Source organism: Vombatus ursinus, unplaced genomic scaffold (genome assembly GCF_900497805.2).
Source record: "Vombatus ursinus unplaced genomic scaffold, bare-nosed wombat genome assembly UNPS02014813.1, whole genome shotgun sequence".
Taxonomy (NCBI): Eukaryota; Metazoa; Chordata; class Mammalia; order Diprotodontia; family Vombatidae; genus Vombatus; species Vombatus ursinus.
Window position 1 is genome coordinate 2,936,008 of NW_020954591.1, and position 25,150 is coordinate 2,961,157.

The window sequence follows — 25,150 nt, forward strand, 5'->3', positions numbered from 1 at the left end:
CATCTCATACTGGGGATCCAGCAGATATTTTAAACTCAGTGTTTCCAAAACAGAACTCGTTATCTTTCCTCTAAAGGGCAACACCAGCCTCCCAGTCCTTCAGGCTTGCAACCTTGGAATCATCCTGGATTCCTCACTATCTCTCACCCTCTCATATCCAAACTATTGCCAAGGCCCGCTGATTTCACCTTTGTGACATCTCTGAATACTCCCTCTTCTCTCTTCTGACACTGCCACCACTCTTGAAGGCCTTTATCACCTCATACTTAGACTATTACAATTGCCTGCTTGTGGGCATGCCTGCCTCAAGTCTCTCCCCACTCCAATACACTCTCCATTCAGCCACTAAAGTGATTTTCCTAAAGAGCGAGTATGTCATGTCATGCCTGCACCCCCTCTATTCAATAAGATCTAGTGGTTCCCCATTTCCTCCAGGATCGAATACAAAATGCTCTGTTTGACATTCGAAGCTTTTCATTACCGAACCTCCTCCTACATTTCCAGTCTTCTTAACCCTTACTCTCTGACATATACTCTGATCCAGCCACACTGGCCTCCTGCTTTTCCACAAACAAGATATTCCATCTCTTGGCTCCAGGCATTCTTGCTGCCTGTCCTCTGTGCGTGGAACACTCTCTCTCCTCTGCAATATTGACTGACTGACCTCTGTCAGCAGCCCCACACCAAGACCACTTCTCTCTTTTCACTCCTCTCTTCTTTCACTATTAGGAGACACCTTGCTTTCCAGAGCTAAGGCCTAGCAAGCAATCTGCGGCCTGAGCTTGGCATAACAACAATCCCTCACACTCACCCTCTGGGTGAACTCTGCTACAGCTAAATCACAGAATTGGCTCAAGCCAGCTTCAGGTAGTCCCTGAGCTTGCAGGAACCATGTTCCAGTCATGAAGCCCTGCTATGAATAGTCTTTTTGTCACTAAGCAACCTTGCCTCATTGTTGTCATTACACTTCCCTGTTGCGATTACCCCTCACTGCTGTGTTCTAGCGACAAATACATGTGTCAAGGCTTAGCCTTGCTGCCTTGAGTCTCATTGGTCTTAGAGGAAACTCTGGCACGTGTGTCTAATTTCCCTCCTCCTCTGATAGAATCAGGAAGGCTTTTTGCCTGTAACCTCTGTCAGCTCTTTAGTTTTATTTTAATTTATTTTTATTTTTCAGAGTTAACATTTGGTGAACAACCTCTGTGAGCTCTTTGATATTTTCGGAGTTAACAGTTGGTCCATAACCTCTGTAGCTCTTTGGTCATTTATTTTCAGGGTTTAACATCTTCCTGACTTACTTTAAGTCCCAGTTAAAATTCTACCTTGTACAGGAAGCCTTCCCCAATACCTCTTAATTCTAGAGCCTTTCATCTGTTAATAATTTTCTATTAATCCTGCATTTAGCATGTTTTGTATATATTTGTTTACATGTTGTCTCCCCCTTTATGTTGTAAGTTCCTTGAGGGAAGAGATTGTCTTTTGCCTATTTTTGTATCCCCAGCACTTAGCACAGTGCCAGGTACATAGTAGGTGCTTAAAAATACTGATTGATTGATTGATTGATAAATGCTATCCACAGATAGAATGGGCTGTCTGTGTGCCTGATTGGGTTACCTTTCATTGGAAGTCTTTAGGCCAAGGCTGAATGGCCATTAGGCAGGCAGCTATATTATAAAGGGAATGCTTTCTTAGGTAATAGGCAATGAGGTCTCTTCCAACTCTGAAATTCTGTGACTTTGTGACTCTTGAAAGGCAAACAGTTTCAAATTCTTGAATAATAGTAAACAGGGTCTTCGCTGGCCTCTCATACCCCCTCCCAGTCCTACACATTTGGGTTAGCTCCCAGGTCATAGCTTAACAACCCCTGATATTGTTGATTGATTGACTTCGGGATCAGAGTATGCAGACTTACCCCAAACTATCCTTAACATTTTTTTAGGATACCCAACTGAATTTACAAGACAAAGAAGAGAAACACTTTCAGCCTCAAGGAGGGAACCCATAGTCCTGAGACCATGATTATTAATTAACTTAATCCAATAACCTAATTAACTTAATTAACCCAATACCAAATGAAAGATTGTAAATAAAACGGGACAATCTCAACAGAGGGTTACAATTAAATGAAGAGTAAAATGCAAAGGGAAGAATCCAATGCCCACCATTCACAAGATTCACACAACAATTGAAGCTCTGTAAGCAACTAGAGTCCCTGGTCAGAGTGAAGAATTATTGTATTGCCACCATTGCAGAGCAAATCACACCAGAACTAAATTGGATATTCAGGCATACAGAGAGAGAGATATTGGTTCTCCATTCTCATTCCAAATAGCCTTGGGCTCTCTGGGATTTAAAATGAAATTAAGAACCAAGAACCTGGAACAAATATTTCACATCTCACCCAACTATCACTATTGCTATAAAGCAAATATGCAGCCTTATCCCTTTTCTCATCATAGCCCCTAAAATATGAATCCAAATTCAGAAGGATGTATTAAAGGAGCTTTGTGTGAATTTGAAATCACTTTTATAACATGCTGTAAATATTTCTGGTTATCTGGAATGCAATTTGAGAAAGGATGTCATCAAATAAGGTTAGGAGGAATAAAAGCTCATGATTTTATCAAAAAGGTTTTGAAGTGAACCCAGAGACTACTTTTCATTCACTAGGCTTAGGCCTTAGTTATAATTCTCAAGTACTTAATAAAATGACTTCAGAAGCCTTGAAGAGCAAGGTTTTCCCTCAGGGCACAGAACCCAAGGACAAATCCCTACTCTGTCCCTAATAGCCTTTATAACAGGGAAATCAGGTTTAAACGAACATTAAGAACAGACTGGAAGGAGAAAGAATTATAAAAGGTCAGCCTGAGAGGAGCATGGGGAAGAGGGGACAGATTGCTTTAATGATGGAAATGCTGTTGGAGCTGGTATCTTTTTTTTTTTTATCATCAGCTGTGGAGTAAACTCCTTTCACTCTTGCTGCTTCCCAGACTCACTGTCCTGCCATCAGAAGCAAGAAGCCCTCTCCCCTCCCACCATCTCAAATAAAAAAAGAAATGAAAGAGTAGGGGGCAATTCTCTCTATTCTTTATATTCTAGAAACAGATCTGCCAATGAGATTCTGTATGGAATTTTTTTCAGTAAAATTAATGAAGGACTCAATCTGGGAGATATCCCAGGTTATCAGGTATGGTTTCTTTTATTGGATAGCCTTGGCAAGAAGATTGGGGAAGATCTCTTCCTTGGGGAGAAGAAGGAGAAAGATCTGGCACCCGCCACAATTAAAGCACAATGTCTCCATTTAAGAAAACAAGCATGGGAAAGGGAAATCTGCCTCCTCACCCCTTTTCTTTGAAGTCTTTTTGATTTTTATTCTTGCATATACAATAGCAGATTTTTTAATAACTCCCTTTCTCTTGCTGACTATAGTTCAAACAGTACATAGTCTGGTGCTTTCTCTACAGAGTATCACTGTTAATGGACAGGGACCAAGGAAAACATTCAGTATAAAGAAACCTTTATTAACAAAAGACAATGTAGACTAGGGAAAATAATCCTGGATTTGGAGTTAGTAGAAATGGGTTTGCATCCAATTTCTGCTAGTGATGACTTGCGTGACAATGCACAACCTTCTTCTCTCTGGGGCTCCATTTTCTCATCTGGAAAATGAGAGTGTTGGACACGGTAATCTCTCAGGTCCCTTCCAGCTCTAAATCCAATTATCCTGTGGAAGATAATTCTTTACTCTGGGTCTTTGTCATAAGCAAGTCTGCCAGAAACAATTTTTATTCATTTAGATAATCTAAGCATTTCTACTTTGAGAAAGAACCAGAAGTAAAGTCTCTCTAGGACTCCATTAAAGCACTGATAGACAGGTATTCATCAGAGGAAATACCTTAAGTAATCTCTCTCTCATTTAGGCCAATTAGAAATCACAGTAACAGCATTCCTGGACAACAGACAAAATTTCACATTGAGATAAAATAATTATAGTACTCAGGGCAAAACTCAGTTATGATTTTGCTTCATCAAAAAGGAAAATGGTCACTTAACTTTCTGCACATCCTTGGAGAATTATTTTCCTAAAATCATTTAGTCCCTCTTTGACCACTTGCTGTAAGGATTTTCCTTTCCAGCTATTCAAAGATGAAATCAAGATATATTTTCCTTAACGGAAATAATCAAAGAGACATCTTCTTTCTGATTATTATCCTAATCTGGTCAAGGGATCAGTCAAGGGGTCCTTGCCCTTGTCCATCTAGCACCCTAATTGCTATAATACTCAGAGCAGCTAAGTGGCTCAGTGGATAGAGTACTGGGCTTGGAGTAAAGAAGACTGAGCAAAAATCCTGCCCCAGACATCAATGATCTGTGTGACCCTAGGCAAGTTGCTTAACGTTCATCTGCCTTAGTTTCCTCATCTGTAAAATGGTGCCTAATTCCCATGGTTGTTGTGAGGATAAAATGAGAGTTAATATTTGTAAAGAGCCTTGGAAACCTCCAAGCACTATATAAATGCTATTGGATGATGATGATGATGATGATGATACCTTCAAGGGAGAAGTCCTTCCTGGGCTAATCAGAGAGGGATGTGCAACACTATTTTGGAATTGATTGTTAAAGACTGATGAAGTTTGTTTTTCATATTAGTCCAAAGTTTTCATATTAGGATTGTTTTTAAATGCTTTCTTAATATTTCTGAAAAAGGAAGTGAAGAAAGCTTTAGACTGCATCTAAAATCTTTAAAGCTAGGTCAACAAAATACTTATGGACCAACTAGCTAGAAATCTCAAATATTGTTCCGTGGTGCTATTTCTTGCATTTTAGCTATAGTTCCTTTGCTTAGTTAGTTCAGAAGAGTTAATAAGTGTAGGATTAAGTACAAAAGAAGATGCTAAAGCCATTTCAGTCACTAGTCAAGAACACCAGACTATATTACAGAAGCAGAGAGAAATGGAAGACCTCTGTTCACGTGTTTGTCATTTTGTAGTACATTGCATTGTTGGGGTTTAAAAAAATAAAAGATCCCAGAGTTGTTTAAAGGTATAATCTTCTTAAATACCAAAGTTTTAGAATCATAAAATTTTAGTACTAGTTTCAGGAAACTGAAACCCTAAGGGGTTATGAGACTTTATCAATGTCACACAGCCCATTTATGAATTGTTTTTGAGAAACAGATTTGGGAAGAAAACTTAAATCAAATTAGGATGGTTTGGAGTTGGGGGCTTGTATGTGGTATGAGAAAAAGTATCCACAGTTTACTTGCTTTTTAAGAAATTAAATTATAAGGGGCAGCTAGGTGGCATAGTAGATACAGCTCCAACCTTGGAGTCACAAGGACCTGAGTTCAAATCAGGCCTAAAACACTTGGCACTTACTAGCTGTGTGACCTTGGGCAAGTCACTTAACCCTAACTGCCTCACCAAAAAGAAAAAAAAATTAAATTAAATTGCTAATTTTAATTCCTCCCAATTTCCTACTGCAAGAGGCAAGTTGTTGACATTCATATAATAGGAGAAGAAAATACTCTCCCGGGGGAACAGGATCAACAGAGCAGACAGACACAGTGTCCTCAGCTGCAAAACAATCTTTGCCAATAAAAAGGAATAAAAGGAGAAGTTTGTCTTCCTGGTTCTTCCCTCCTCCCTACTACTACCCCTCCTGACTTGTCAGGCATAGTATTAATCAGGCTCCTTCTTTGTTCTGGGGACCCATTTCCCAACATAAGGAGGAAACCAAAAACAAAGTATTCAGGGATGCACTTTCTGGAGTTCATTAAGAGAGATATTGTAACAAGGGGAGGTTCCATTATGAAAGAGGTCATCAATAGAGTTGTGTCCCAGCACTCCATATTCTATAGAATAAGCAGAAAGAATTAGAAGCAAAGAACTATGTATTAAAATCAGAAACCTATTCCTGGAAGACTCTTCAAAGGCCACTGACTCCTACTTCCTCTTTTTATTTTTTTTTATTTTTTGTTTTCTTTTTTTATTATACATATATATATAAATTTATTTATTTTTAGTTTTCAACATTCACTTCACAAGATTTTGAGTTCCAAATTTTCTCCCCATCTCACCCCTTCCCCCACCCTAAAACTGCATGCATTCTGAATACCCCTTCCCCTAATCTGCCCTCCCTTCTTATCTCCCCCCCTTCTCTTATCCCTTTCCCTTTCTATTTTCCTGCAGGACAGTATAGATTTCTATACCCCATTGCCTTATTTCTTAGTTGCATGTGAAAACAATTTTTAACATTTGTTTTTAAAACTTAGGATTCCAAATTTCCTCCCTTCCTCCCTCCCCACACACCCTCATTGAGAAGGTAAGCAACTTGATACAGGTAGTAGTCATGCAAAACACTTTCGTAATAGCCATGTTGTGAAAAACTAACTATATTTCCCTTCATCCTATCTCACCCTCCATTTATTCTACTCTCTCCATTGACTCTGTACCTCCTCAAAAGGGTTTGCTTTTGATTACCCCTTCCCCAAATCTGCCCTCTCTCATCCCCCTCTCTCTTATTCCCTTCCCCCTATTTTCCTGTAGGGTAAGATAGATTTCCATACCCAATTGAGTGTGTATGGTATTCTCTCCTTAAGCCAAATCCTGTGAGAAGAAGATTCACTCATTCCCTCTCAGCTTTGCCCACTTCCCTTCCACTGTAAAAGCCTTTTCTTGTCTGTTTTATGTGATGTAATTTACCCCATTTTACCTCTCCCTTTCTCATTTACCCAGTATAATCCTCTCTCACCCCTTAATTTTATTCTCCAGATATAACCCCTTCATCTTCAACTCACCCTGTGTCCTCTATTTATCTATCTCTCTATACATTTAATTTTTTTCCCTCCAACTACCTTAATACTAACAAAGGTCTCATAAGTTACAAATATCATCTTTCCATGTCGGAATGTAAACAGTTCAACCTTAATAAGTCCCTTATGATTTCTCTTTCCTGTTTACCTCTTCATGTTTCTCTTGAGTCTTGTATTCGAAAGTCAAATTTTCTATTCAGCTCTGGTCTTTTCATCAAGAATGCTTGAAAGTCCTCTCTTTCATTGAATGTTCACTTTTTCCCCTGAAGGATTATACTCAGTTTTGCTGGGTAGTGATTCTTGGCTGTAATCCTATCTCCTTTGACCTTTGGAATATTACATTCCAAGCCCTCTGATCCCTTAATGTAGAAGCTGATAAATCTTGTGTTATCCTGATTGTGTTTCCACAACACTTGAATTGTTTCTTTCTGGCTGCTTGCAATATTTTCTCCTTGACCTGGGAACTCTGGAATTTGGCTACAATATTCCAAGGAGTTTTCCTTTGGGGATCTCTTTCAAGAGGTTATTGGTGGATTCTTTCCACTTCTATTTTACCCTCTGGTTCTAGAATATTAGGGCAGATTTCCTTGATCATTTCTTGAAAGATGATGTCTAGGCTCTTTTTTTGATCATGGCTTTCAGATAGTCCAATAATTTTTAATTCTCTCTCCTGGATCCATTTTCCAGGTCAGTTCTTTTTCCAATGAGATATTTCACATTGTTCTCTATTTTTTCATTCTTTTGGTTTTGTTTTACAATGTCTTGATTTCTAATAAAGTCACTAGTTTCCAATTGCTCCATTCTAATTTTTAAGGAAATATTTTCTTCAGTGAGCTTTTGGACTTCCTTTTCCATCTGGCCAATTCTGCTTTTGAAGGCATTCTTCTCCTCATTGGCTTTTTCTATCTCTTTTGCCATTTGGGTTAGGCTATTTTTCAAGGTGTTATTTTCTTCAGTATTCTTTTTTTTGGGTCTCCTTTAGCAAGCTGTTGACTTGTTTTTCATGATTTTCTTGCATTACTCTCATTTCTCTTCCCAGTTTTTCCTCTACTTCTCTTACTTGCTTCTCAAGATCCTTTTTGAGCTCTTCCATGGCCTGGGACTGATTCGTATTTTTCTTGGAGGCTTTGGATGTAGGAGCTTTGACTTTGTTGTCTTCTTCTGGTTGAATGTTTTGATTTTCTTTGTCACAAAAGAAAGATTCTATGGTCTGACTTTTTTGCACAGTTTGCTCATGTTCCCAGCCAAATATTTGACTATTAAACTCTTTGTCAAGGCAGGGGTTTGCTTCCAGTGTGGAGAATGTACTGTCCCAAGCTTCAGGGGTTTTGTATGACTGTTTTCAGAGATACTTCTAGGGACCTGTAAATTTTCAGTTCTTCCAAGGTGGTATGATCAGGGGCGAGGTGTTTACTCCTTTCCTGGCCTGTGCTGTGGTCTATGAGTGACCACAAGCACTCTTTTCTGCCTTGGAACTGTGAGGAGGATTCCTTCTCCACCACTACTACAAGCTCCACCACTCCAGTGCTCCTCCTCACCCTAGGATTGCCATCCGGAACTGTGACCCAGATCCAAACATGGGCATAACAAGAGATTCCTGCCTCAGCACCAGCAAAGAGATGCCTGCAATCTCCCTCTGATCAGCCATTCAATTCCCCTTGTCTGTGAACCCAGAGCCCTGGAAGCAGCCGCTGCCCCAGGACTGGGCCAGGATTGGGGCTGGGACCTAGCTTCTCTCTCACCATGGTTACAGACTTTTCCTACTGACCTTCTAAGTTGCCTTTGGTGTTCTTGGGTTAAGAAGTCTGGAAACTGCCACAGCTACCTGTGATTCAGTCCTCTGAGGTCTGCTCCAGGTTCACTAAGGCCTGTTTTGCCTGACCACCCACGCTGTTCCTCTCCCAGCCTGGCACAACAGACCTTTCCAATCAAACATCCAGGTTATCTTGTGCTGGAAATTTGTTTCACTCTGTCTTTTTATGGGTTCTGCTGTTCTAGAATTTGTTTAGAGCCATTTTTTATAGGTATTTGGAGGGGTTTGGGGGAAAGCTCACGCAAGTCAATGCTTTTACTCTGCCATCTTGGCTCCACTTGAACTTGCTTTCTTAAATAAATATTGATGCCTTTTGGTTATGTATCATTTTTTCATAAAGCTAAAGTAACAGGTATGTAATTAGCTGTATGTCCAATAGGGCAGTATAGCATACCTGTTTTTCTATAAAATGAACTGTTGATTCAAAGGCTACTATAACCTTCTGTCAAGTGGTTTTCTTGTTTTCTTGGAAAGTTCCTTCTTTCCCGTTGCTATCATCAGACTCATCAATTCATTACTCATTCAGAACTATTACATCCACTACATTAGCATCTCCTTTTCAACTCAAACTTGTCCCTCTTATTTCTAGTAAATTAGTTGATTCATTCTGGAGGAGAAATATTTTGCACTATTTCACAAAGTTAGAGTATTTAGGGTTCTGCTGTTCTAGAATTTGTTTAGAGCCATTTTTACAGGTATTTGGAGGGGTTTGGGGGACATCTCAAGCAAGTCACCAATTTCACTTTGCCATATTGGCTCCACCCCCCCCACCTCTTTTTAACAGATGAGGAAATTGAGGCCAGGGAAGTAAAGTGATTTTTCCAAGGTCACATGAGTAGTAAATGTCAGATCTCGGATTTGAATGCAGTCCATCAGACTGTAAATCCAGCACTTTCTCCACTGTGCCATGTTGCTTTTTTATGTTGGTTGGCATCTAATATGTACCATGAATATGATTATACATGATTGTGGAATGAAAAACAAATAAATGTGAAAGGAAAAATATGAGGTGACCAGAGCGACAAAGAGAAACCTCATAGTTGCCCACACCAGATAGATAATGTTCCTAAGGGTTGACTCTGTCCCTTTCTTCTTGAATTTTTGGGAAAAGAAGAGCTTCTTTAGGAAGGTAGCACAAATATCTCTTGGAAATGGGGACCTATATAGAGGAAAGATTTGATTATCATGTGCTTAACAAAGGTGAGTATCAGAGAACGATGTCTCTTCTGTCTCTGATCTTCCTCAAAACCATCAGGATGGGTATTTTCATGTGTGTTTTAGCTATTTGTATGTTTTTGTAGCCTTAGCATTTTTTAAATTGAGGAGAACTTTTTTTAGACTAAAAATTTATACCAACTTTATGGGAATCACCCTTTTACTGAAAACAAATGTTTATTTTTGGTAATCTACAGTCTCTTAGTGCTAGGATATTAGAGCTAGAAAGTAAACTTACAGATCATTTTGACCAAACTCCTGATTTATAGGTGGGCAAATTATTTATTGAATCTTTTTCTGCTTTTTAAGATTTAGAAGTAACCAATACTGCAATAAAAAATACAGAAGGGTTAGAAATTAAAGCCGTTTATTGTTTTGAGGAAACAAAGAAAAATTTAAGGTAATTGATCATTATTTCATTTTTATTCAAGGAGTTCTTATTCAAGAAGAAAACTTGGAGAAAATAACAGATATATATATCCAGCATTAGTCAAGACAAAAAAAATCATCCTAATATCATGAAATTCAACAGAGTTCTCTACCAGGTAGATATGCCATCTCATTGTTGAGTAAGGAGATGTATGAAACATTTTTTTTAAATTAATGCTGTGCTCTTTTCCCTCAGATGCTTACTTAGCTAAAAAATGAAAACATTGCCATCTACCTACTAGTTTTCTCTGAAATCTCTTATTCTGTTGTAAGAAAAATTTATAGCCATTTGTTTTCCAATTTATTTCAAATAGATGGAATTTTATTTGTGTTTTTCAAAAGATTTATTTCTGTCCATGTCTTGTGATTATGCTAAAGGGGTAACAGTTGTTGTAGAAAAGATTATAAAAAATCTGCAAAAACCATGTGAGAGAGCTTGTTTGGTTGTGGAGAGGAAAAGGGAAGAAAAAGTGAAGCTATTGGTCAAAATAAAGACTTAGAAAATCTGGAGATTCATTTCATACTGGCTTATTGAGATTTGATTCTGCTTATTAGAATGCAAAGAGCAACAAATAAGATGTAGGCATCTCCACATGCTGACCAGTCAAGTAATGACAAATCTTAAACTCCTCCCCCAAGAAATTAGTGCTACCTGGCTTTCCATTCTCCCCCAAATGGCAATCTCTTCCCTGTCTCTATCTTTCCTTCCCTATCTGTATCTCTCTCTCTCCCCTGTCTCTCTCTTTCTCTATCTGTCTCAGTCTCTCTCTGTACTGTTCTATAGAATTTCTTTGTACCTCTCTCTGATATTTATCACACTCTGCCTCATTATAATTATTTGGGTACTTCTTAACTCCCCTATTAGGCTATAGATTCCTCATCCATAAAATGAAGATAAAAATAGTTATACTACTTACCTCTCAAGAATGTCATGAGAAAAATATACTACAAATCACTATCTAAATGTAAGCTACTCTTTATGAAAAGTAGTGTGATGGTATCGAAAAAGTGTGAGATTTAAGAGTCAGAAGACCTGGGTCCATATCCTGACTCTCTCAGTTACTAGCTATGTGACACTATACAAATTGCTTCTCCTCTTTGAACATATTTCCTCATGTATAAGATGAGGATAAGACAATTTGCACTACCCACTGCCTAGGTTGTCAAGAAAGCCCTTTGCAGTAAACTATAAAGTACTATAAAAATGTGAGTGAATAAGAAAGTAATTTGTTGGTTCTTTGAGGACGTGCAATGGGTCTTGTTCATATCTAAATCCTTTCACATTTTCCAGTGCAATGCCTAGTATATAACAGATAATGAAGTCAAGTCAATAAACTTTAAGCACTTACTATATAGTGGGCACTGTGCTAGACACTAGGAGTACAAAAACAATCTAAAAGGAAGACAGTCCCTATCCTCAAGAAGCTTACATTCTAATGATGGAGGACAACACACAAAAGGAAACTGAAAAACAAAGAGGGTGAGGTTGAAAAAGAAGTACTGAAAGTCAGCAAAGAGCCCAGAGAGGAATGAAGGATGGCTGACCTGGGCTCTTCTTCTAAATAGATGTTCTGGGAAGGACTCACAAATGGGAGAATGAAGTTACAGAGAATTCAATTTAATTCAGTAAACATTTATTAAGCACCTACCATGTGCCTGGCACTGTGCTAAGTGCTGGGGATGCAAATAAAATGAAAACAGTCCCTTCCCTCAAGGAGCTTACAATCCAATGAGAAAAGACAGTACAGAAAAAGAAACTGACAAGGGAAAAGAGGGAGGTAACCAGAAGATACCTTGCATATGAGACATGGGAATGATGTTCATGGAAGTCAAAACCAAGCAGAGTCACTGATGGAAAATGGAGAGTTACCTGGAAGTTCTGAGCCTTCTATAAAGGAAGGCTTTTCAGAGGAGTTTATTGCTCTACCCTCCAGCCGTCCAATCAGAGAAGAGAAGCAGCTAAGAAAATTGAGAAGATGTTGAATATCAAAAATGGAGTCAATCTGAAATGAGGATGAAAAGACTGAAGGGATAGAAGGACTCCTGGACCAGGGTGAGAAAGGGATAAGGGAACTTCTGGGTTGAGAAGGTAGCTGAGGAACGGTGGTGAAATTGAGTTAAATTGGAAGTTGAAAGGCAGCAGAAGGATATGGTGTGTTGGTAAATATTGTTTTCTTAATCTTATTGCTGTTGACTTACTAGCATACTAGCATCACGGAGTTGAAAGGGACCTCAGAAGTCATTTAATATAACCGGTATCTGAATGTGAATTTCTGTAATAATGTAAGACCCATTCTCACTCAAGCTAGGGAGGAGGGACAGCCCTGTGCAGTGTGCTGGGTATATGGAGGGAGACATGAGTCCTGTTTGGCTAAGGTACTGCCAAGTACACCATACACCACTGCATACCTGCATAAAGGACTTACTTCAATTGATTGCAGACACACTCAGAAAGAAGACCTCCAGTGAGGAGCAGAAAGATAAAGTGGGATTTTTTGAATGGCTGAGTGGCAAATTGGAGCCCTGGAGCTCAGGCAGGTATGGGAAGCTAACCTCATCATTTCCCTTGACCTTTAGCCTTTATAGCTTTAGAGAGTACTAAGGGCAAATTTCTTTCAGATGAGACTGTTTACTGACTTTATCCTCTCTCTCTCAAATCAAAAGTTTTGATCTGCAACTTTTTCTTGTGCCAAGCTGAAGGGTAGTTACTCTTGCATATTCTTTGGTACATTTCAATGCCATTTCTGTTCATTTCTTTTCTTGAAAAAATGAATGTACTTGCTCTTTACTATTTGTGATAGTTTTTTGTATGACCAGCATTTAATGGAAAGAGAGTAAGCTGGCGAGTGTAAACTCTCTCTTCTAAGAGGGGTCAGGGTAGTGGCTTTCCTTCCGAACTCTTTAGAATTGTACCACTAGGCTACTGATATTTGAGGAGTGACATGGATATATAGAATCTGAGATCTAATCTGACTACCCCATTTCCAAAAGGACCACCTTTCCTCCTGTGTGGGGAGTAGTAGAAGGTCCGTGCCAGAACTACTAGAAATCTACCCGGGGGAAGGGCAACCAGAATCCAGGACCATAGAGACTGAGTGATAAGAGCTACAAGAGTAGTATTGAACTGGAATTTTTTCTCTCTAGTGCCAGATCAATAGATATTCAGTCCACTTCTGGTCATGTGTTTGAAACTTTTCCAATTTTATAGCATCTACCAGAGCTTGGGTTACACTGACCTTGAGAACTCAGGATCACTTCCATAATGCTTTATTGGAATAAGACTTCAGTGAAGGTATTATAGTGAAATATAGATATAAGGGAGGCAGCTCTCTGATGCAATAGATAGAGCATTGGATGTGGAGTCAGGAAGACCTGAGTTCAAATCCAGACTTAGACATTTACTAGCTGTGTGACCCTAGGTAAGCCATTTAACTTCTTTCAAACTGAAGTTTTCTCATCTGTAAAATGGGGATAGTCATAGCACCTACCTCCTAGGATTGTTGTGGGGATAAAATGAAATAATAATTAAATTGCAAAGTGCTTTGCAAACCTTAAAGTACTGTATAAATGCTAGCTATTCTTATTAATATTAACTAAATATGAAATCAGAATCTTTATATGATATATAATATATAGTAATACAGCTATTTTCATTTGGATTTTGGAGTGTGGTTGAAATGAAATGAATATCCTTTTATTTAGAAATTGTAGATAATAGTTGACATTTAAATACAGGGATACCTTGGAGATATTTTGGGTTTGGTTCTAGACCACCACAATGAAGTGATTATTGCAAAAAAGGGAGTCATACAAATTTTTTTGTTTCCCAGTACATATAAAAGTTATGTTTATACTATACTAGAGTCTATTAACCATGCAATAGTATTATGTTTAAAGAACCAATGTACATACCTTAATTTTAAAAAATACCTCATTGTTAAAAATATTAACCATCATCTGAACCTTCGGAGAGTTGTAATCTTTTTTTGCTGGTGAAGGGTCTTGTCTCAATTCTGATGGCTGCTGACTGATCAGGGTGGTGGTTGCTGAAGGATGGGGCGGCTATGACAATTTCTTTAAATAAAACAACAGTGAAGTTGCCCACATAGGTTGACTCTTCCTTTCACTTGAAGACTTAGATGCCATTGTAGGGTTATTAATTGGCCTAATTTCAATATTGTTGTATCAGGGAATAAGGAGGTCCAAGGAGAAGGAGAGAGAACAGCTGGTTGGTGGAGCAGTCAGAACATATGCAGTATTTATTAAGTTTGCTGTTTTATATGGCCATGGTTCATGGCACCTCCAAACAATTACAATGGTAACATCAAAGATCCCTGATCACATATCACCATGACAGATACAATAATAATGAAAAATTTTGAAATGTTGCAAGAATACCAAAATGTGAAACAGAGACATGATCTGAGTACATGCTGTTGGAAAAAAATGGCACCAATAGACTTGCTGGATGCAGGGTTGGCATAAACCTTCAATTTGTCAAGAATACAGTATCTGTGAAGCACAATAAAATAAAGTATGCCTGCAATCCTTTAAATATTGCAAAGTAACCTTAGTGTCATCAATGCCATTTTTCATGAGTATATGTCAAATTTTAAATGGCAAATGATCCATCTATCTTTCCCCCATGCCTTTTTCTTCCCCCAAATAAGCACCTTAACATTTCTCTCTTTCTTTGACTTCTGACCTCCATAAAAATTAAAGCTGCTTAGCTTCTTTATGAACTGACAACTTCAGTCCATTAAATATTCATTGGACATCTACTATGGGCAAAGTATCATTAGGCAACCATTTCTAAATAAATATTTCTTTATTCTTTTTCATATATTTTAATACAATTTTTTAAATTTTAAACTTAGATACAAAATGAGAAAAGGAAGGGAAAAAACATTGCCAGGGACACAGGAGACCATAGGAGACAATTCCACATAAAACAATACACTTCCATTTCAAGAAAGCCTATATAATAAATACCACATATTGTTTTCAAAGCTGCCCAACTTTTCTTTGCTTCCTTGTTGGTTTTCTTTTGTTCTCTGCTGTGCACTTTTTACTTATTTTTTCCCTTCCTCCCCCCACCTCACCCTAAAAGAAGGCTACAAATAAGGCGGAGATAGATAGAGACAGAGAGAGAGAGAGATACACGTCTATAGAGATCTATCTATATAGATAGATATCTATAAACATACACATATATACACATATACACTCATTCACATATATGTGAGACCACACTATGCTTATTTCCACCTGTCATCTGTTTCTCTGAGGGTAGATAGCATCTTCCTTTGTAGGTCCAAGTCCTTCCATGTTTTTCTAAATCAATCACCTCATCATTTCCTACACTACAGAAGTATTCCAACCCAATAACATCCTGTCTGAGAGATTATCTATGAAAGATTTTTTCCCAATTTTCTGCATTCCTTCTATTCTTGGCTACATAGGTTTTATTTACACAAGAAAATCTTAATTTGAAATAATTGAAATAATCCTTTTTACACTTCAACAATGCTCTCTCTTATCATATAGTTTAAGGTGTGATACTGCTGAATCTACTTCCTTTACATCTTTTTTCCTGGTTTCTTTGAAGTTTCTGACCTTTTGCTCTTCCAAACAAACTTTGTTATTATTTTTTTCTAACTCAGTAAAATATTTTTTAGTAATTTTAATTGGGATGAATTGAATAAGTAGATTAGTTAGATAAAGTTGTCATTTAAAAAATTATATTAACTTTACCTACTCATGAACAACAAATATTACTTCAGTTATTTAGATCTGAGTTTATTTGTAAAAAAAAAAAGTGTTTTAGATTTATGTTCAAATAGTTCCTGTGTCTGTTTTGGCAGGTATTTGCTCAGGTCTTTTATACTCTCTAGTATCTTAAATGGTCTCAAGCTATATTGAATAATATTGCTGACATATAATATAGTTTCTCTATTTTTCACTTTTGACTAATTCTATTTTAACTTTAACTTTGTCTGAGATCATGATTACCATCCCTGCTTTTTTTTTTACATAATAAATTCTATTCCTGCCCTTCATTTTATCTTTATGTGAAACTCTTATTTTTGTAATGTTTCCTGAAAGCAACATATTTGTTGAATTCAAATTTTTAAATTGCTATCCATTTCCATTTTATGGGTAAATTCATCCCATTCACTTTCTAAGCTACAATTACTTGTGTCTTTTCCTCCTTCCTATTTTTCCTCACTATCCTTCTCACCCTATTTGCCCTATCTCTCCTCACTCCTCTACTTCTACCCACTACCTTACCCTCCTATTCCTTAATCTACCCACCCCTCTAAAACTCCCTACCTTATCCTCTCCCCCCACTCTATCCTCTTGCCTTTTTATTTCATTCTGAATTTAGAAGACTTATGTATCCTTCTAGGTGTATTTCCTTCTTTAACCCAATGAGAGTAGGGTTCGAAAAGAACTGATAATATTTTTACATATAAGAAGTAAACAATTTGACTTTATTGAGTGGCTTATATTTGGTCATTAATGTTTACCTTATATTTTTCCTGGATGTTATATGTTGAATTTTCCCTTAAGTTCTAGGAGTTTGTCACAAAAACCTGAAAATCTTTCACTTCATTAAATGTCCATTTTTTTTCATTCAGGATTCTACTTAATTTTGCTGGGTTAAGTTACTCTTGGATGTAACCCCAGCTCTTTTGCTCTGCAGAATACAGTATTCAAATATCTATGGTCCTTCACTGTAGTAGCTGCTAGGTCTTGTATAATCCTTATTGAAGCTCCATGACATTTAAATTGATTTTTTTGCTGTTGTTGCTTCCAATATTTTCTCCTTAACCTAGGAGCTTTGAAACTTGGCTGTGATATTCATGTAAGTTTTCCTCCTGGGATCTCTTTCAGGTGGTGATTGGTGGATTTTTTTTTTTTATTTTTGCTTAGCCTTTTTATTCTAGAACTTCAGGGCACTTTTCTTTGATAATTTCTTAAAATATATCAAGATTCTTTTTTTATCATATTTTTCAAGTAGTCCAACTATTCCTATATTATTTATCCTCTATCTGATCTCCAGGTTAGTTGTTTTTCTGATGAGCTGTTTCACTTTGTCTTCCATTTTTTCATTCTTTTTATTTTGTTTTATGATGTCTTAGTGTCTTAGAATGTCATTAGTTTCATTTTGCCCAATTCTAGTTTTCAAGGAATATTTTCTTCCTTATTTTTGATTCTCTATTTCAAGTTGGTTGACTTTCATAATTTTCTTTATTTTCTTAGATTGATCTTATTTTTTTCTAATTTTTTCCTCAATCTCTCTTATTTGATTTTTAAAGTCTTTTTTGAGTTCTTCTAAGAACTCTTTTTGTGCTGGGGACCACTTGATGTTTCTCCCTGAAAAAAAGAGTGGCTTTTTTATTTTAGCTCCATTATCTTCCTCTGAATCTGAACTCAGATCTTCTCTATCCCCATAGTAGCTATCTATGGTAGAGTTTGTTCTCCTTTGCTTGCTCATTTTTATTTTATTTTATTTTTTTGTTTTATTATTATTAAGCAGCTATTAGTGTGATCAAGTTCTAGTCCCAAGGTATGGGGAGTAACACCCCAAGTCTCAGGTCCTTGATACCATTATTTTCTGAGGTCTGAACCAGGGCCCATCCTTGGGCTCTCCTCTCCACTCCTATGCCACAGCTAGGGCCCCCATCCACACTGTCCTGCAGATGATCTTACTCCCTATAGTCTATGTCTATGGCATAAACTCAAGTGGCTATAAACTACAGCTGTCCTCTCTGCCCCAGAACTGAAACCAGGGATTCTGCTCTCCTGCAAGTGTCCACAGCCAACAGGGTTCCCACCTTTCACTGCTGCACTGACCAAGTATGTGGTAACTCCTTCTCCCTGCAGCCACAGCCTGAGACACATCTGGTCAACTAGCTGTGCCTGGCATCCCTCAACGGTGGAAGGTCCTTCGGTCTTCTCCCACTCAGCCATCAGACCCCAACACTGTCTGCAAAATGAGAGTTTCTAAGGCTGAGGCTATTTCTCAACCCAGCTGCCCCCAGGGCTTGTTGTTTGTTGATTCTGCAGAGTAGGCCTGTAGGTGTTTGCACTTCACTCAGTCTGGAGAGTTCAGGTCTTTCCTGGGGTCTTCTCAAATTATCTTAGGAGAACAATTGCTTTACCACTGTGTTTATTTCTACTGCTCTGAGGCAATGTTCTATCTTTCTTTGTGGAGGAAGTTTGGAGAACCAAAAGTTTTCTGACCTATTCCACCATCTTCCCTGAATCCTCTCTCCAATACTTTATTTATAAAAAAAAAAAATAGTTCTGTAAGAAATCAATTTACAAAATTACCAACAATAGGATTATTTTAGGCTGATTGGCGTTCTAAAGGGTAGCATTTCAAAAAATACGGCATGAAAATATAGCTGTGTCTTACAACTCACCTTCAGATCAGGAATAAGTTGAGGCTAGCCATCTCAGTGACCCCAGGAACTGTGATGGACTCTCACAGTGGTTAGAAGCAACTGGGCAATGAAGTGTATTTGAAGATAAATAAGGTGAAAGCAGCTTGAAGACTTTTCAGAAACTGTCAAAATGAAGTCGTTCGGTGGCAATGATCCTCCTACCTAACCCCTATTTGAATCCCAATGAAAAGAGGGCATACCAGACCAGAATATAGCAGCTAAGCAAAATAACAAACAAAAAGAAGTGGAATATAAGTTATGGAATGAAAATCAACTTGTATGAACAATGAACTAGAGTTGATATTATTTACTAAATATCCAAAACAGAACAGTAAAAATATGAAGGTTAGATGGAGGGATGTCTTTCCAATACTAGTTGAGAGACCACTCCTAAGAAAGTCAGAATACTTCTCTTACAAATCGAAAGCTTCAATCTACCTCTCTAGAACCCTGACCATGGGAGACAAGCTGATCAGCAGCTAAAAGCTAAAAGCTTCTCAGAACAACTGTGACACATAATTCAAGGACAGAAATTTTGGTGGTAGCAAGGAAAGTTGTGGAAAATGGATTCTAATCTGCAGTGAGAAATCTAGAATAGGAATAAAATAAAATAGGAATAAAAAGAATTTTAAAATAGGGGAAAATAGGAAAAAAAAAAACAGTGACAAACTAGACGTAGGTACTAGGAGAATTAGGCCACTTAGGAATGAAACAGACAGATTCAGAGAGTCAGGGTTAAACAAACCAGGCCAGAGCAGAATGCTCAGGTCCATAGGCTATAAACGGAAGCAATGAATAGGAACTTCAGAGACATCATTTCAATTTGACATAAGGAAAAACTTCCTAGCAATTAAGTTGTTTAGAAATTAATAGGATGCTTCAGCAGGCAGTGAGCTCCCCATCTCTGGAGATCTAAAACAAGAAACTGAATGACTGCTTGTCAGCAATGTAAAGGAAGTTCTTGTTCAGGTACAGCTAGGCTAGATGATCTCTGAGGAACTTTCCATTTCTGGAATCCAGTGAAATTCATAGATAGGAGTTTGAAGCTAGGAGAGAGCTTTAAAGAAGAAATAACTATTTATAGAACATGTAGGATTTCAACTAGCAAGGACTTAAGGGAAGCCATTATAGGCACAACAGATGACCTGAACAAAAATAGAAAGGAAAGGAATGATGGGTTATATTTGGGAGAAGGCATGTAGTCAAGTTTGGCTAGAGCACAGAGGGTGTGAGAGGGAGCAGATAACTGTAAAAGAAGACTGCAAAAGTAAATCAGAAACATACTGTAGAGAGTCTTGGACTTTAGTAGGCATCAGGAAGTATAGGAGGCTTTTAAGCAGTAGCATGATCTAATCAAAGCTTGTATGTTGGGATGCTCAGTCTTAGAATGCAGTGGAGGGAGAAAGGGCAGGAGACAGGAAGATGAATTATAAGGGAAGAAGTAATGAAGGTCTGAACTACAAAAATGGGAATGGTTTAAAAGGGGGGAGGGGACAGATAGATGAGAAATCAACAGCACTTAGCCAATGATTTGATGTCAAGGATGACAGAGAGCAGAGTCAGGGAGAATGAAAGAGGGAAGGGGGATGGGGGGAAACAGTGGTACTCTTAACAGAAGTAGGAAAGTCAGGAATATGAAATTGTGAAGGAAAGACGACAAATTTGGTTTTAGGCACACTGAGTTTCTGGTATCTATAAAACATCTACAGGTATAGATTTGGGAGTTATCAGAGAAGAGGTCATAAATGGAATCATGAAAATTGGTGAGATCACCATATATCTGCCTTTAACAATCCAAGATGAGAGCATCAAGGACAGAGCCTTGGGGGATGCTTATATTTGGGGGGCAGGAAGGAAGAAGGGAAGCTGGCAGAGGAGGCAGGACAGAAACATGAGCTAAAACAAAAACAGGAGCGCAGTGTTTTAGAAAAGAAGAATGCATCTAACAGCATCAGTGTTGGAGAAAGGTCTCACAGTTGCCCTTTCCCCCACTCTTGTCTTGAAGCATGCTCAGTCACCACACTTGTTGACTAGATGGAAGCTCTGGGTCATGACCCTATCTCTAAGAAGCCCCCTAATGGACTGCTGTGGGATTAGGCTTTCCATTCTTGAATTCATTGTTGCATCAATCCCAATCCTGGCATTCCCAGCACAATTTTACTTATAGCTCTCATATAACATTTCCCCTAAAAAGGTACTCAATGCACAATATGCATCATGTATGAGCCAAGTCATTTATTCATACACTGACGGAAATGTTAATCCTACAAGAATCATAGTGCACATGAGTAGAATCATTTACAGGAGGTTCACTAACAGTTTATAAGTATAGTTACAATCTGCTGGAAGGCTGGTATTTAAGCCTCATCATGCTGGAGAGCAATTTGAAAGAGTATTAACTAGTCATTTGACATTTTGCATCACTTGGCATTTTCTGATCAACTCCTGGTATTCCACCCCCACCACACACACACACACACACACACACACACACACACACACACACACACAGACTCCCCAGCAAAGCAGCAACCTAGCTAATCTTCTGTCTGGTAGCCTTTCTCCTATGGATATAAAATTTCCATTGCTGTCAGATACTGCCATTCTGGTGGCCATCGCTGCTGCTGTCGTACTGGTGGATACTGCTGTGGCTGCCATTCTGGGAGATGATTCCATAGACTTCCAGACCTTTTAAAACTCAAAGTTTGCCTGCTCAAGGAAAAGAAACACACAAAAAAAGCAAAATCATCTACTCATGGTGTAAGTTCATTTGACTGTAGTCCCTAGCAGCAGATGCCACATAGGTGGGATTGCCATGATACTGTGGCCAGAGAAAAACCTGAAGCAGGTCACATGGCAATGCAATAGCAGAAGTAAAAAGCAACATGCTTATCTCATGCGATTCAGTCTCATTTTTACTAATTAACAAAGGTGGCTAACCTCAGTAAAAACATAGACACAAACTGGGATATGCTGCTGCTTTTTATTTTTGGAAAATTCATCTGGGTGATACATAAAAATGACATGTAGACCCAATTGCAAGCCAACAAAAGTCAATATCTGAGAAGCAGAATTAAGTGTAATGTCGTCCAAAATGATTAATTATAAATGATTAGGGAAGGTTTGCAAAGTAACTCTTCTTTTCATTTTCTCTTTTTCTCACTGCATCTATTCTGAAGCCTGAATGGGCATGTAAAGTGAATTTGAAGTCAGCAATATGAAAGTTCTAAAGCCAGCTGAAGTCAGCAAGTATAGGTCTAAATCGGCTTGTCCGACATATGGCTAATGGTGCTATTATGTTCAACTACTGAGAATAATTCATAGTTTTGCTGTAGAAGTGTATTTTTTTAAAAAAAGATAATTTCCTCTTTTAGAACCTGAGCACCTGTTCAACCTTGCTGGTAAATTATCCTGAAAAGAAATGGAAAAACAAGGTGGTCTTCTGAATTATTGTAACCACAGCTGCCAACTACTACTTTAGAAATACAATGATACTTTTGACAAGGCTGAAGACAAAGGAGATGGAAGTTTTCTAAGATACAGCTGGCCTGTCCTCATCTATTTCAAATTCACTGATTAAAATTTAAGAGTCTTCCAAGTATAAGGGGCATGTTTCTTATGTAACATGTGTATGACCACAGGGCTTAACTGTGTAGACAGAGCTCAAGTGGAGACATTGATAGCTCTATAATTTTTTCTACCTTTTTCCAAGTGAGTCTTTTGAATCCTGCCTTGAGGGAAGCAGGGCCATGATGCTGGCTGTTCTTTTCTCCTCTGGGAGAGGGGTAGTATATGATTAGATCTACTTGCCCTTCTAAATATTACAGGCCTAGAGGCACGATTGAGTCAGAACAAAATGCCCTAGCTTCCTTGGTCACTATCGCATAATAGGAACAGCGAAAGGGTAGCACTAAAGCTCACTCACTTGGGCACATTCCACAAAAGACAGATAACACACAAAAATCACCACAAAGAATAAACCCATTTATCCAAGCAAATACCGAATAGACATCAGAGGGGTTATACAGATTAGAATAAACCAGAAAATATATAGAGTGAATGAGTTTGCCCTCTGGGAGCAATATAGCTCAGCTCAAAAAAGAGAGAGGCTTTAATTCCACCTGAAGGGAAATTCCCCATAGTCTCTAGGGAGGTAAGTTGGAAATTAGGGACATGGAGAGAAGCAAGCTTACCCTAAGTGTCTGCAAGAAAGTTCTTTCCCCCCATTGAGTTGGTACCAAATAAAGGCTTGTCTAGAACCATTGCCTCTCCTTTCCAAAGTTTTCATACTAAGTGTGCTTCCTCATGTAGACACTTAGTTTCACATCAGTATTCTCTCTACCAATTAGGAGAATGTCATAAAAAAATGCTTCAAGCTTGACTGAAAACCTAGATTACATATGTCTATACTTACCTCAAGTGTGGCCTAAAATAGCAGGACATAAAGTAAAACAAATGAACCAAGAAAAAGTATAGGTAAACATCATTAGACTCTAAGACTGACAGCCTGGCAAAAGGAAAGGCCTTATTTACAACTTGATTCACAAATGAGAGGATCATGAGTTCACAGGATTTAGAGGTGAGAAGGACCTTACATGCTATAAACTGTTACCAAGCAAACTGAAAGTGAACATAATCCTAGAAAATAAGATTATAGGCCAATTCAGCCACCTGGTTCTTTTTAAAACAGCATAAAAGAAGTGGATATCCCAGACCAGATTAGACAACAACATCCTAAAAGAATTGCTGTTCATATTTAATCAACAGTATGTCAATTAAAGGATAAAACAGATTTCTCAAACAACAAATTGAGTACCACATATAGTAATACAATATCTATAGAATCTCTATTTATGTTCCTTACCACTGTAGTAGAATTTTTGTTTGCTTTTTTCTTTGTAATTTTATATATGTTAAATTTGTACAACAAATATTCATACAATGTCAACTATATTCAACCTGCAATGGTGAAAATATGAAATTATTTGAATAAAACATCATAATCATCTTTTACCAAATGCATGATACTTACAAAACAACCAGTTTGAGATAGAAATATAACATTTAGGTATAAAAATATTGAGCATTATTTTCAAATGTATTCTGCAGCATTTGTATCAGAAGCTTTATACTGAATAATCAGGAAAGAAGAATTCTGAAAGACAGAGACATGGAGGCAATACATACTAGTTGTGCATGATGTTATGGAGGTGGAAGACAGAATAACAAATTCAGAGAACAGCTAGTGGTACTGTTTGGCTGAAGCATATAATATGCGAAGAATAATGTGAAATGCCACTTGATAACTAGGTTTGGACCAGATTGTTGAGGGGCTTAAATGCCAAATTTAAGAATTTGTATTTTACTCTAGAGATAACGAAAGGAACCAGGGTTGTTCGATCTAGAGAAGACTAAGGGGGCAGGCTAAAGAAGAGAGGAGGAATGGTATCTGAAGGACAGTAATGAAAAAGAAGACTTATAATTGTTTTGCTTCATTCCAGAAGGCAGACCTAGAAGTAACGGGTAAAAGTTTCAGAGAAAGAAATTTTGTCCTGATATAAGGAATGAAAAACCTTTTAACAATTATATCCAAAAATGAAATGAGATGCCTGAGTAATAAGTATTGGCCCAGCTTTCCCCCAAGATGGCACTGAAGACAAAGAAGGAAGCGGTTGTCCCCCCGAGACAGAAACCAAGTCCAAGGCCTTGAAGGCCAAGAAGGCAGTGTTGAGGGGTGTTCATAGCCACAAAAAGAAGAAGATCCAAATGTCTCCCACATTCTGGTGACCCAAGCCACTAAAACTTCAACAGCAGCCCAAATACCCTCGGAAAAGTGACCCTCAGAGGAACAAGCTTGACCATTATGCCATCATTAAGTTTCCCTTGACCACTGAGTCTGCTATGAAGAAGATTGAGAACAACAACACCCTGGTCTTCATTATGGACATCAAGGCCAACAAGCATCAGATCAAGCAGGCAGTCAGGAAGCTCAATGGCATCAACGTGGCCAAGGTCAACACAATGATCCGCCCTGATGGAGAGAAGAAGGCCTATGTCCGACTTGCTCCAGACTATGATGCTTTAGATGTTGCCAGCAAAATTGGAATCATCTAAACTGTGTCCAGCCATCCCACTCCACCTACAATAAAAGGTTTTCCAGTAAAAAAAAAAAAAGTATTGGTCCATTATTGGAGATCTTCAAGCAAAGTCCAGATTATCATTTGTTGGGGATATGAACTGAGCTAAATGACCTTTGAAATTCCTTCCAAAACTGAGGTTCTGTGAATATTACAAAATGTTGAAAAAATTATACTGTAAAATTATATAGTATATATATATATAGTGTATATATATATATATAGTATAAAATTATACTGTATTGTGGATGAAATGAAGTGTCGGCACTGGGAGGATTTTTGTGAAAAC

The 25,150-nt window shown here is 37.9% G+C and overlaps 1 pseudogene; it reads left to right on the forward strand.

Annotated features, from left to right (window-relative positions):
• The first annotated feature begins 24,368 nt into the window (after positions 1–24,368).
• Positions 24,369–24,838, forward strand: LOC114054395 (annotated as a pseudogene).
• Positions 24,839–25,150: the final 312 nt, after the last annotated feature.